Source organism: Drosophila rhopaloa, unplaced genomic scaffold (assembly GCF_018152115.1).
Source record: "Drosophila rhopaloa isolate 14029-0021.01 unplaced genomic scaffold, ASM1815211v1 contig_47, whole genome shotgun sequence".
Taxonomy (NCBI): Eukaryota; Metazoa; Arthropoda; class Insecta; order Diptera; family Drosophilidae; genus Drosophila; species Drosophila rhopaloa.
The window spans coordinates 3591112-3603695 of NW_025335142.1; the positions used below are offsets into that span (position 1 = coordinate 3591112).

Genomic DNA, 12584 nt, shown 5'->3' on the forward strand with positions numbered 1-12584 from the left:
TAGTTGAAAATAGCCCTGCAAACACATTGCCACACACATAGGCATGGCCCTCGAATGACGTGCACACGATAGCCAATCTGCGGCACTGGCCGCAATATATTATATTTGCCATTTTCCTGGATAAAACCAAAATTTTAGATAAACACACGTGAATTTATCAATTATTTGACAACGGACACTGTATACAAAATCTAATCCTAGGCAAAAAAAATATAAAATGCTATTTTTTAAAAACCAATTCAAAATGCACAAATTTTTAATTTAAAGCTTTAACTAAACACTTAAAATTGCAAAGATACTTAAATTCATTTAATTTTAATTTTTAGGTATTTTATAAAATTTTAATTTTTTTTGTCCAAAAAAATGTTTTTTGGATCTTTGTCTCAATTTGTATGTTTTTCATAATATATGACGCTGATTGTTTAAAAGCTTAAAAGTTCATTCAATAAGGATTTATTATTCATTGCAAATCAATTTAGTTTTAAAAGTTTAAAGTGAACTGGTATAAATAAATAAGCTATTGAAAACTATCAAACACAGCGATTGGATATAGGAGGCAATCAAAGGGAAGTTCCTTAACTTTCCATCAGCCGGTCGAATTCAATTAAAAAGTTGCATCAAAGCCATAAACGAAACGCTTTCGATTAATCGAGTGTGAATAGCAAATAAGTTTCGAGTACTCAAATACTTGTGCGTGTGTGCTTTTTTTTTGTACTCGTATTTGTGTGAATTGTGGAGTTGTGTGAGAGGGCTGGTATGGGAAAGGTAAAGTGCACTTTCAGCTAAGCGCTGAAAAACAAAGCGGCGGGCAATTTGGTTTGACGCTTAAGCGCACTTAGCGGTCGACCATTGGCAAACACAAACACAAACAGGACATACCAAACACGCATACATGCAGTGAAACAAACACACACAGGGACACCTACGTAATGGCTGGCAATTGTGCTTACGTCTAACAAGCAGCCAATAATGTCCTTTTTGATTTACCGATACACATTTGCATTTCTTTCTGCCACACAACAAATTGGCAAGCAGACGCCATTACAAATGAGGCTAACATACAAGCACACGCGCTGGAATAGAAAACATATGTTTGTGTGCCAATGTATTTTGTATAAATATCAATAAGAAGCATCAGCAGAAGCTTCCCTATATTATACAGATATGACAATAAATTTCTTTCCTGCTCTAACCATCTCCTTTGTTTCGTACACTTTTTGTATTTTATTTTATTTTATTTACTTTCCTTTTTGTTCTTGTTGCTGCCTTGGCTTTGTTAGAGAATAAACGGCAAAAACAGCATGCTCCATACGTATTTACTCATGACCTTGCTGAGGAACAGCCAGGACTCACACACACTCGTCCAAGGACCTCACACACACACACACACACACGCAACACAACCACAGTTGCCGCCGCTTGGCGTTGGCGCTTGTCACAAGGACATTTTTCATGCGCGCAATGTGACATTTTTTGGTATTTGCTAGTCTGACTCTGGTTTGTGCCAGTCAGCCAGTCGAGAGTGCATAGATGGACCGTGTCAATAAAGCAGTGAAATTAGGAATATATATATATATTAAATAATATATATCAAAAAATAAATAAAGTCGATTTTGACATTCATATTTATATTGAAACGATACATATTTGCGGGAGGATCAATCAGTAGGGTAACGAAATTATTATCATTCAAACTGATATTTATATCGAAATAAAGTTTTTATATTTTTATTCAAAATATTTAATTATCTTACAAAAATTTTTATGGGTTTTTTTAAATAACAGTTATAAATTATTAAAACTAAACTTCGTTTAATTTTACTAAACGAGATTCATTTAAATGTGGATCCTTTTTTAACTGTAACCAGTTATTTAAGTCATCCAGTAATTATTTCCTAGGTCCGTAAAACCAATTTGGAAACCTAATAGTTTTTATGCCGATGTGTGCATTTTTTTTAAGTCAAATTCCACTGTAACGAATTCCAATTCTCCGTTTTGTCTACTTCCAGCAGCTGGCTTTTTGTTGTAACTGTTTCGCTGTTGTCACTGCGCCGCCCTCCGCCCTTTGCCCCCTTTTTGCCATAGACTTTGGTGTTTTTGCTGTTGTTTGATTTGAAAATAAGTTTTGTATATTGTTCACTCCAGTTTTTATGGCACTAGAGCCTAGGCAGTTTGCATGTTGCATGTTCTATCTGTCGTTGTCTACACAGGGAAAAACAAAAACTTTCGAGTAACCAAAAACTTTAGTATCAATTTCATCTGTAGTAAATTAAGTTATTTCTGTTAAAACAAATAGAGAAGAGAAACTGCGTTAATATATACAAAACTATGAAATGATTGAAGGCAGAAAATTTGCAGTTGAATTGATAAATTCTTTTCTTTGTGTATTCTTTGGTGTGTGAACTTTTTGCATCGCCCTTTTTGGTCCAATGCTAAACTGCAATCGCAATCGTAGCTGTTGTTTTTTTTTTGGTTGTGTGCATTTTTAAAATAATTGCTAAGCACATTTTAATGTTTGAGTATTTGCATACAATGTGAGCATACACATTCTCAAATGGACAGGATGAAAAGGAGAGCCCCCAAATGTATGCTATGCGAAAGACTTTGTTTCAGCGCGAACACTTTTCACTTTGGCATTAATAATTGATGTTTAATATGCGCCTGGCATTTAACGTTCATCTTTTCAAGTGCGCTTAATAGTTGCCAGAGGCATATTAAAACATTAACCAAAGCTGCATAACTTCGCTTAAGCCCAGGGCATTCATCAACGTTCTCATCATCATCAGCAACCTTCCCTTTTTTTCTTCTCGTCCTCCTTTTTTTGGCGGTAAATTTCTGGGGAAGTAATTATGATAAATGCAGGATATACATGAGTGTGTGGGGGGCCTTTTGCCGAAGCGGCATGTCGAACTTGTAACTGGGTTAATTGCGCGTAAATAAAAGGAAGGTAACACATGGGGTACATGTGCCTTGCCCATTTCCAACTTCCGCTGCTGCTGTCAATAAATCTTGAACAAGATCTCAGTGGGAATTTTGATAAGCAAAGCAAAGAATTGAGTTACGTGACTTTGTCTTGTTTACTCCGCGTAGCGATTTGAATGGGAATATGTGCATTTCCACTTTATTCCACAAGCTTTAGTCTTATTAAGCTGCTGATAAGCCACAAAATGCAGCGTGATGATTGTCAACTGGGGAAAAGATGTCAAGATAGTGCACACGCAAAGTAATCCATTTATGAATCATTTTATTAAAACGTAATTATTTTCATGACGTTTCATTTAAACAAATATGTTAATGTTCATTTAACGTTTGCAACGTAACTGATCATTGAAAGCAACTTTATATTCAATCTAATGTTTCAAATTTATAAATTAAAGTATTCGCAGTTTTAACACAATAAGTATAATAAGTATTTGTTTATTAATCGGCTTTGAGATTGCTGACTTAATTAAGATGTTTGTGAGACTATAAGATGCTTGCACATACTAGTCATAGTCAATAATCAAATAGGATTTAAATATCAATCTCCTTTTTAGAAAAAAAGGACCAAATTCTGTCATGACATATCATTAAAACTAAATCAATTATAAATGTATCCACAAAGTATTGCATAGATATATTTTGCAGTTATTTTTTGGTAGGTATACTGAAATGTATTTTTCCGTCTTTTTTCTGCCCTTTTTATTTAGCATGGAGGGTGTGGTTTTCTCAAGATATTTCTCCAACTGAAGCGTCACGTAGACGACACGAACCCAGAAGAAAATCTGTTATAATAAGATATGCACAAATGCACATGCATAAGTTAGAGCAGACCGAAAGAAAACCGCCAAAAGAAGCCCAAAAAGAGGAAAAGGTAAAACAAACCAGGCCCGAAAGAGGAACAAACCAAGTTGACTTACATGTCAACTATTGATTTTTTAATTAAATATTAATGAAGCACGAAGAACGACAACAACAACAGCCACAGCAGCGGCAAAAATGGCACAAAACACGCTCAAAAAAAAAAGAAGGGGAAAAGTTGAACAGGGAAGTGGAACGCCTCAGGTATGCTACAAAAAACATGACACACAAGGAAGGGTAGCAGGTGAGCTAGGGCAGGTATACGAAATATACGGGCAAATTACGAATTTTTAATCACACGTCGCGTTTGTTATATAAGCGGGAATATCAAGTCCCCGCCAAACCTAAAAAAATAATGTAGGAAAAAGCGAACAGAAATCAAATAAAATAAATATGCAAAGCGTCGTCTCGCTGTCCCAACCGCCCAGTCATCCCCGTCCGTTTTCCGCCCATATTTCCCTCTTTTGAGTAGGTCGTCTATGCAAAGACACGCAACTACATTGAGGAAAAAGGTTTTTTAGAACTCCAAACAATTTTCGGCATATTTTTTAAGGAAGAAAAATAAATAGGGAATGTTATTAACAAACACTTCAAAGCCTTAAAGTGCCAGTACTTTCATATTTATTAATACTCTGCATAGGAGCAGTACTAAGTATATTCTTGATATTATTGCGTTTGTAATAAACTAGTATTTTTAGACTTATTAAAACTTGTTTTATTTAAAATAGCTTTAAGTCTTAATGTTTTCGATGAATATTTTAATTGCCAACAAATTATCTTTCTTTTTTAATAAGTATATCTGAGAGAAAAAACTGAAAGGCTAAAAATATTATGATAAGCTTATAATTTCCAAAAATGCTGAACTCATGATCCGTATAACAAGCACAGACTTAGTTGTGGTTTTCTCCCAGTGCACCGGCAGCCGGAGCAAAAAAGTAGGAAATGTGTGGAAATGTAAAAGGCAAATGAAACTAACTGGGGACTCGGGAGGAGTGTGTGTGCCAACGAGAGACAGGACAGCCAGGACAGGCTGGCATTTCCTACAAAACGCCGAGCAGCATTTTGTCCAGTCACGAAAAGTTTGGTCTAGGCAAAAACAAAAAGGAGCGAGAAGTACACACGTACCCCTGAATGGCGGCAGTTCGGGTTAGCAAGAAGCACTCGAGTCGACAAAGTCTCAAGTTGAATGAAGAACTCACGCAACTTACACAGAAGCCCAAAGGTGGCTAGTGGTTGGGGCGGAAAAAGAACCCTACTAACATATTATGCCAGGCAGGAATTCTAGTTGTTTTCCTTTATGTCGTTGGCCATGTTTACGGTGTTGCTGGGACTACAAAATTGGTGCATTTGAAAATTGAAATTTATGACGGGAATAAATAATAATAAATAACTGGAGGCCCAGACTTTAGTGAGGCGTTGAAAGTGTGGTATAAGTAATGTGTTGACCTAGGAGGAATTTACCATATATCTCAATTATGAATCAATTTCATTGATAATTTCAGACTGTCATTCATATGTCTTTTGCACTTAAGTGCTGAAGGCCTTCATTAATTTTAACATAAATCTCCCATTGAATATTCCACATAATTTGGCCTGCCAAAATGCAGCTCATAAGCCCCTTAATTATTGTGTCAGCTAACTGAAAGTTAATAAACCACCCATTGTCATGAAAATAAAATCCAAAATAAATTGCCAGACCAAATGGGGCACGAGCCAAAATCAATAATAAATACATAAACAGGCCAAACAATGGCGCAAAAGGAGAAAGACAGAGAAACCAATACAGCGATGAGATATGGAATACTCTTCAAATTAAGTGCAAAAACTAATAAATTTAACTAAAATGCACTTGAAAAATAAATAACATTAAAATAACCACTAAATCTAAAAATTCAAATAAATGTAATTTTATTTGTTTCGAAAGATTTTTATGGACATATTAATAGGTTTTTAAAATCACTTATAAATAAGCACAAACTTAAACATTTATTTAAAAAATAGAATATAACATTATTTGAGGCGTTTTAAATTAAGTTTGAAAATCATAAAGAAATATATTTATAATTTATGTCTCTCACGTTTGTGCAGTTTAAATTCCCTCTCAAATTTTGGCAAGCCAAGCAGTGCAATAAATAATACAGCGTTTTATCAGAGTCATCATAATCGTTGAATTGCGTGGGAAAGCTCCCCAGACCCACCACATTTCCACCACAAATAAGGATAATAAGCCAGCAATTAGTGTCACCGGTAGACTCGCTGAAGCCTCAAACAGAAACATGGCCCAAAGCCAAAGGCAAGGCAGGCCTTCAACCCATTTAAAGCAATTTTCTCTGGGTTGGAAAAAGAGTAATAACAAAAAAAAAAAGGTTAAGCGAGGCGCTCGCACAGACGCAAATCTATTATCCTACATCCTTTTTAGATCCTACGGCAGAAATTGAAAAAAAGAGGGGAAGGAAGAAAAGTTGCAAGGACAAATCGCAATTCCAGTTTTATGAATATTTTCTATTTGCCTATGGAAAACTGCTGAATGGTCCTCACTTTATCAAGACCTCTTTTGTAACTCATCCCCACCGGCGGTCGTGCAATCAATTCAATGGCTAGAGGTGGAAGAAACTTTCTTAATACAAGATACTTAAAGGACTCGCACACGGTCACAGACAGAGGCGGAGTCCGACATTCAATTGCCACCTTTCGGTGGCTGAAGGATATGCCATTTATTATGTGTGCCTGTGTGTGCGCGTGAGTCCTGGCAAACTCAAACCGAAAGACTTAAGTGAATTAAGAGGAAAACTTGCTACATTTCTAAGACAGCGCCAGACCACCAAGACCGTCCTCCATCAAGGTTAGCCCACTTAATGAGCTCTTGAAGTGTTCAAGTTTGAGTTTGCTAAATACATATATACGAGCATGAACAAAAAAGGATTATTTGATATGGCAGCCCCGCCTCCCATTAACGATTTCCTTTTGACTGGACACCTGTGTCTTAATCCCCTCCCTCGTAGGCTCCAGGATTGATTGTTATGCCACCGAAAACTAAAGGCAGTAAGGGCTCGGCTCATTCTCATTTCGAATCGACTTGGGTTTGCTTTAGTTTGGTTTGCCAGCCAAAAAAAATTGTGAATGGTGCGTTCTGGGAATGTCAGGGGGTGTGACCCACACCTTGATATACCATAAAACAATTATTGGAATTTCTTTCTTTCGCCTTTCCTTTCCTTTGGGTAGGGTTGTGTTTTTTGGGCTCAGTTTATGATGGCTGTAATTAAAGTTTGGGAATGGGAACAGGGTCACGTAACCGCCAATCGATAGCATATCAGCATAGAAATGACAATAAACTATCTTAATAAGGGGTGCCACAGAAATTTATTTGGTTATGAAACTGCTTTTAGTATATACTATGACTACCATTGATTCCTAATTCATATTTTTGATATTTTGATCGGTATTTCGAATGAGTTTAATGTTTACTAAATTTACAAATAACTAACCCTGTTAATAAATTGCAAGTATCTCTTTATAAGTCGTTAAGAATTTATCCTACATTATAAAATAATGGATTTAACGCTGACCTACCTTGACCCATTAAGATAGTTTGCCTTATCTTTTTCACTTAAGCCATTATTAACAACAAAATGTCAACAAAAAATTCGAGTAAGATATTAATAACCTAAAAAACACATTCGTGGTTGACACTTGCCGGCGACATGGGCTGAGTAATAACTATTTAATGAGTTTGTGTCACAGCTCGGTGTTGGGGAGACCAAAGTAACTTGGCCGTGAACCAAGTGCCAACTGCCGTCATCGGGAAAACATTTCCATCCACTGACGCCATTTAATTAAAATTTGCGCCTAATTAATTGCCAAAAAACGGAAGCGCACAGCCTGACAGGACATACTAGGGTGTACGCGGCGTATGAGTGATGTTTGCCTATTTGCATTTGCTGTTGTTTGATTGGGGCTCAGCACACTAATTGAAAATCAAAATTTGATTTTTCGTATATTCATGATCGGCCGTTTTATTGTGCAGTTTGCATGATTGATTTCTACGGCTAAATATCTCGCAATTATGCACGGAAATATTATTATTATTCGGCCACCTCTTATTGGGCAGCCGAAAAGTATGCAGTACTTTTGTTGGTTTTCGATTTTTTTGGTTCGTTGCCTTTATTTTTACTCTGCATAATTGATGGCTGAGCTTTTAATTGAAACTGAATTGTGGTTATTATGGGTGTAACGCGAAGAAGGGGGCGGTTCTGGGAAAAAATTTATGCAAATTAAGACTGCACCGAGGGCGGTCGCAATTAAAGAGAAAATTGCAGCGAGAAAAGCGGAGAAAAAGAATAAAAGTGCTGTAATTGAAGAGCGTTTGAAGGGTGCGAGTGCCGAACGCTGCTTGAGATAGCAACGGAAAGGGCGTCCTTGAAGACTTGAAGATTTTTTTTATGCCCGGATTTGCTAGTCGATTGGAGATTCTTTAATTATTTGGAGAAAATAACACTGCCGAAACTAGGATGGCCCGAACTTTGCAATTTATTTTATAGAGACTATCCTAAAGAAAATTGTAATTTTCAATAGCTTAGAGGCTTAGGAGAAAATTATTGGTAAACTTTCTGTTAGAAGCACTATGTAAAACAAACATAAACACGCAATTAGAGAAAGAACTTAACATATTTATACCCGTTACTCGTAGAGTAAAAGGGTATATTGTAATCGTGCAAAAGTATGTAACAGGTAGAAGGAAGCGTTTCCGACCCTATAAAGTATATATATTCTTGTTCAGGATCACTAGCCGAGTCGATCTAGCCATGTCCGTCTGTCCGTCTGTCTGTCCGTCCGTATGAACGCTGAGATCTCGGAAACTATAAAAGCTAGAAGATTGGAATTTTGCATGTAGATTTTAGGAGTTCCTACGCAGCGCAAGTTTGTTTCAAAATGGTGCCACGCCCCTCTGACGCCCACAAGCCACAAGCTGTGGCCACAGTTTTGATGCTATTATGAAAATTTTAATTGATATGTATTTGTTTCGTCAATACCTATCGATTGGCCTAATAAAAGTTTGCCACGCCCACTCTAACGCCCAAAAACCCATTAAACGCTTAAGACTGGCTAGCGCCTACATTTCCGCCTTTCATGGCCCGTGGCAGCGCCATCTAACGGATGATTTTGGAACAGCTGGCCAAGGTGCTCAACAGAGTTAACGTTAATTCTCGATAAGGATTTCTATTAAAGGAAACGGAGTAACGGGTATCTAATAGTCGAGGCACTCGACTAAAGCGTTCTCTCTTGTTTTATGTTATCTTTTAACTTAAATACAGTCTGCAGGATTTTTAGTTCAGAGATGGTACAAATAACAATATTATTCAGACAAACACTATTTAGCTGGAGGCATACAAATGAGGATTTTAAGATTGTAGCCAATTTACAAGGTAATAATCTATAAATAAGGAGATATATACGTATTAAACGATATATTTTCAAATTAATAATCGATCGACGTTTGGATATTTTTATACCCTTGCAGAGGGTATTATAATTTCAGTCAAAAGTTTGCAACGCAGTGAAGGAGACATTTCCGACCCTATAAAGTATATATATTCTTGATCAGGATCACCTCCTGAGTTGATATAGCCATGTCCGTCTGTCCGTCTGTCCGTCCGTCCGTTTCTACGCAAACTAGTCCCTCAGTTTTAAAGCTATCTGCTTGAAACTTTCCCAAAAGTTGTCTTTCTATTGCAGGTAGTATATAAGTCGGAACGAGCCGGATCGGGCGACTATATCATATAGCTGCCATATAACTGAACGATCGGAAAAGCCATAACGTTGGTGTTTTTAAAGTTAGGAAGTTGGAATTTTCTATAAGTTTTATTTTTGGCCAATTAATCCGACCTACCAAATTTCATAAGGATCGGACGACTATATCCTATAGCCACCATATAACTGATTGATCGGAAATGCCATAACTTGGGTGTTTGTAAAGTTAGGAAGTTGGAATTTTCTATGGGTTTAATTTTTGGCCAATCAATCTGACCTACCAAATTTCATAAGGATCGGCCGACTATATCCTATAGCTGCCATATTACTGAACGATTGGAAACGCCATAACTTTGGTGTTTTTAAAGTTAGGAAGTTGGGACTTTTTATGAGTATTAAGAATACATCATATGAATAATTTTAAAGAATATAATTTACAGAATATTCTGCAAGGGTATATCAACTTCGGCTCCGGCCGAAGTTAGCTTTTCTTCTTGTTTTAAGGCAAATTTAAACATGAATCTTGTTTAAAACCTTTAAGAGTCTTTTATTACTTTGACTACATTTCCCTAGCACTCCAGCTTATCTTCTGACTATTAAATATAATAAAAATAAGAAAATATTATCTTTAAGAATTAATCAATCGCCGCTTTTTATATAATTCATATCTGTTCACTTTTGAATTAAATATACTTGTTCCGAAAAACACAGTTTCCTTTTTGCGACAAGCACTATGTAATAAATATGACAAGAGAGACCAAAAATAATGGCTGAGATAAAGAAACTACTTTATCCTTGTGACAAGTTTTCAACTTTATATGTAGCACACTTTTGCGGGCCGAGGCATTCAAACTTATCGCCCATTCAAAACCATAAACACAATGATTTATTATGCGAGTATCAAGTCCTTTCACTGCAATTCATTTGTTCCTTATCTGTGTTCACTTTTTGGGTTATATGCTCACCTGTTTGGAATTCTAAGGATACATTAAAACAGCCGTTGCTTGGGCGCGGTGTGTGAGTGGCCAGTGTTTGCTGGAGGCCTCTATTGAATTGATGGTGACAGGACCGGACGCTCGTCCTGTCCGCAACACACAGTTGTCCCGCTGCCAGGCTTCCTGCAGCAGTCAGCTGATGCTGATTGTGACGCTCCTGCTGCTTGTGGCATGCAAAAAGTTTTCCCTTTGAGTTTTCCAGCGCCGTCCGTCTGTCTGTCTGTCTGTCACTCTATGCGCTTCCTGCCTCTCGATGCCGCCACGTTGTGGCGAGAGTGAAAGTATTTTCTTATTTTTTTCCTTCTTTGTTGTATTTTATCGTGGTGAATTTGGGTTGTGGGTGCTCTTGCTCTTTCCCTCTCTAAGCTTTCTCCCTCGCTCAGAGAGCTAGGCACATTTTCTGGTTGAGTAAATCTTTTAAATAATTTGCTTGATATTCTCCTGTTACAGAGACACTTTGTTTAAGGCTTGATTTAGATTTGTATTATTTTTGTGAATTACGTTTCACTCTTGAAATATTATAGTGGAGAAATTAGTTGGGAAATGTTATGTGCTCTATAGTTTCTGCTCTCTGCACGCCTATAATCTGGATACTCCGTATTCCGTATCCCAACCGAGGATTCCGAAACCGAATTTCGGACTGGCGACTCCGAAACGACAGTCGTACGTGGCGAATTTGACGTTTTGTGTAATTTAACCTTCTGCCCTACTCTTCTCGAATGCGTCATCGGGAATCGCGTAGAGTGGAGTCGAGTCGAGTCGAATCGAATCGAATCGCTTATTTATTTGCTTAATATTTTATTTGGCACCCACACACGCGCACGCACACTTTGTTGCACATATTTTCATATTGGCTGGCGTATATTATTTTGGTTTTATTAAGCATACGCCATGTTGTACGCGAGCCCTCGAACAGCAAGTTGAGAGCCTTGGCCAGAAGCCTTCAAGGTTATTATTTCCTTGGTGTTTCGCCTCAAAAAGTTACCCTCATCTGTTATTGTTTCTGTTTTTGCTTTTTTTTGTCTGTAACCAATTTAATGAAGAGCCCTTCTCTGTGGCTCTATTTCGCCTGTTCTCGGCTGTATCTACATGCCCCATGCATATTGCCAAAAAAAAAAGATTGTTGGAGGAGGAAAATCGTTTTACACATTACACACAACAACACGGAAGAGGCAGAGTTGCCCTGTCTCTTTCCTTCTTTCGCCTTAGATTGCCCATAATTGGCGTATTTGTTTAACTGGCATTTCTAAACACTTTTTTCGTTTTTTTTTTGGGTTAATCGGCTGAGCCTTTTGCAATTATTTTGAGCCAACTTTTTTCTTTTCCACGAAACGCGATTGGGGCTGCGATTTTGTAGTTTCTTCCCCTTCGCTCTCTCCTTCTGTATTTTGTTTTATTTTTCAGCGGAGCTCCGCGTCTTGACCGTTTGGCTCCACTTCTCCGACTACTTTGGAGGCTTCGCTTTCGCAGAGGCCTCGGCCCAAAAGCTTTTCCCCGATTTTGTAGGCTTCCATGCAGACAAAGAGAGCCAGGCAGCGTGAGCGGAATCCCCGCCGAGACTGACTGGCGACGTCCTGGCGAGCTTCGCTCACATTCTCTCTCTTATTCTATTTCTACACCTAGAAATAAATTTCAAGTATTTAGCTTTTACTTTAATTCAAATTTAGTTGTCAGATACTAAGATGTGGGAGGGTTTTAGAACAAATTATTACAGACAACTTTTGTAATATTACATTGTTTTTGTCGGTTTTATAAAACGATGCCCGAAGTCAAATAATTACCTAAAAAACTCAATACCTAATTGTTATTTATTATTAAGGAACTTATACAATTTTATAATATTTTTCTACGTGTATCTCTCTCTGGCCTGGGTCCTAGGGTTCTCTTGTTGGTCTTGCACTCAAAGTTTGCGATGTTTGGATTTTGTTATTTTAATGTTCACTGAGCAGTCCCTGAGCAGGTGGACGAGGGGAAGGTACAGGGGAAGCAGGATAAAGGGAA

At 37.4% G+C, this 12584-nt stretch overlaps 1 protein-coding gene across 1 annotated transcript in view; it reads right to left on the minus strand.

Moving 5' to 3' along the window:
- The window catches only part of LOC108052454, a 34822-nt gene extending 22814 nt beyond the window's left edge, over window positions 1-12008 (minus strand). The window contains exon 1 of the mRNA XM_044461682.1: window positions 10554-12008. The gene's annotated coding sequence lies outside the window, so the exon portion shown is untranslated. The remainder of the gene's footprint in view (window positions 1-10553) is intronic.
- Between the last annotated feature and the right edge of the window lie 576 nt (window positions 12009-12584).